Source organism: Schistocerca nitens, chromosome 7 (assembly GCF_023898315.1).
Source record: "Schistocerca nitens isolate TAMUIC-IGC-003100 chromosome 7, iqSchNite1.1, whole genome shotgun sequence".
NCBI lineage: Eukaryota > Metazoa > Arthropoda > Insecta > Orthoptera > Acrididae > Schistocerca > Schistocerca nitens.
In genome coordinates, this window is record NC_064620.1 from 115,713,775 (window position 1) to 115,715,352 (window position 1,578).

The following is a 1,578-nucleotide window of genomic DNA, read 5'->3' on the forward strand; positions in this document are numbered from 1 at the left end:
ACAGCATCTCCAATGTAACAATAAAGTGGGGATTTTTCCTTACCACAATTTCAGGAGTGTACCATGAATATCAATAATCTGGTAAAACATCAAATGTCTGATATCGCTGTGGACAGAAAAAGATCCTGAGAGAAAGGGACCAGTGATGACTGTAAAGAGAATCATTCAACATGACAGAAGTGCAACCCTTCCACAAATTGCTACAGATTTCAAAGCTGTACCATCAACAAATGTCAGTGTGTGAACAATTCAACAAAGCACCATTGATATGGGATTTTGGAGCCAAAGGCCCACTCATGTACTCTTGATGACTGCATGACACAAAGTTTTATGCCTTGTCTGGGCCCACCAACACTGATGTTAGACTATTGATGGCTGGAAACATGTTGCCTGGTTGGACAAGTCTCGTTCCAAATTGTATCGAGCAGATGGATGTGTACGGGCACAGAGACAGCCTCATGAATGCATAGACCTTGCATGTCAGCAGAGGGCTCTTCAAGCTAGTGGAAGCTCTGTAATGGTGTGGGGCATGTACAGTCAGAATGATATGGCATGTCTGATATGTCTAGATATGGCTCTGACAGGTGACACATATGTAAGCATCCTGTCTGATCACCTGCATCCATTCACATTCATTGTGCATTCCAATGGACTGGACAATTCCAGCAGGACAATTCGACACCCCACACATCCAGAACTGCTACAGAATGGCTCCATGAACACTCTTGTGAGTTTAAGCACTTCTGCTGGCCGCCAAACTCCCCAGACATAAATGCTGTTGAGCATATCTGGAATGCAGAATGAGATTTTCACTTCTGCAGTGGAGTGTGAATCTCATTCTGGAAACATCCCCCAGGCTGTGGCTAAGCCATGTCTCCGCAACATCCTTTCTTTCAGGAATGCTAGTTCTGCAAGGTTCGCAGGAGAGCTTCTGTAAAGTTTGGAAGGTAGGAGACGAGGTACTGGCAGAAGTAAAGCTGTGAGGACGGGGCGTGAGTCGTGCTTGGGTGGCTCAGTTGGTAGAGCACTTGCCCGCGAAAGGCAAAGGTCCCGAGTTCGAGTCTCGGCCTGGCACACAGGTTTAATCTGCCAGGAAGTTTCATATCTGGAATGCCTTGCAACGTGCTGTTCAGAAGAGTTCTCCACTCCCTCATACTCTCATATGGACATCTCTGCAGGATTCATTGTGTCAGTTCGTTCCAACACTACTTTAGACATTAGTCGAGTCCATGACACATTGTGTTGCAGCACTTCTGTGTGCTCACAGCGGCCCTACATGATATTAGGAAGGTGTAACAGTTTCTTTGGCTCTTCAATGTATACCAGCAAATACAAAAGAGTGTCAAATATATAAAGAACCTGTCAGCACGAGTGCATGTATCAGTAGATGATGCACTCCCCTCTGACTATGATGCACATACTGATCCATTTGGGAATGGTGCTACGAAGTAGTTGTATCCTCTCCTGAGGAAAGCTGGCCGACAACTGTTGTAACATCCTTGATATCCCGAATATTGTCACTGGAACAGGGTTGATGTTCCCAAGCTGTTCCCACACATACTGTTGGAGAGATATCTA

The 1,578-nt window shown here is 45.5% G+C and overlaps 1 non-coding gene across 1 annotated transcript; it reads left to right on the forward strand.

The window, feature by feature from the left end:
- The first annotated feature begins 1,000 nt into the window (after positions 1-1,000).
- On the forward strand, positions 1,001-1,075 carry Trnas-cga (transfer RNA serine (anticodon CGA)). The gene has a single exon. It is a non-coding gene; the product is annotated as a tRNA-Ser (tRNA).
- The last annotated feature ends 503 nt before the right edge of the window (positions 1,076-1,578 follow it).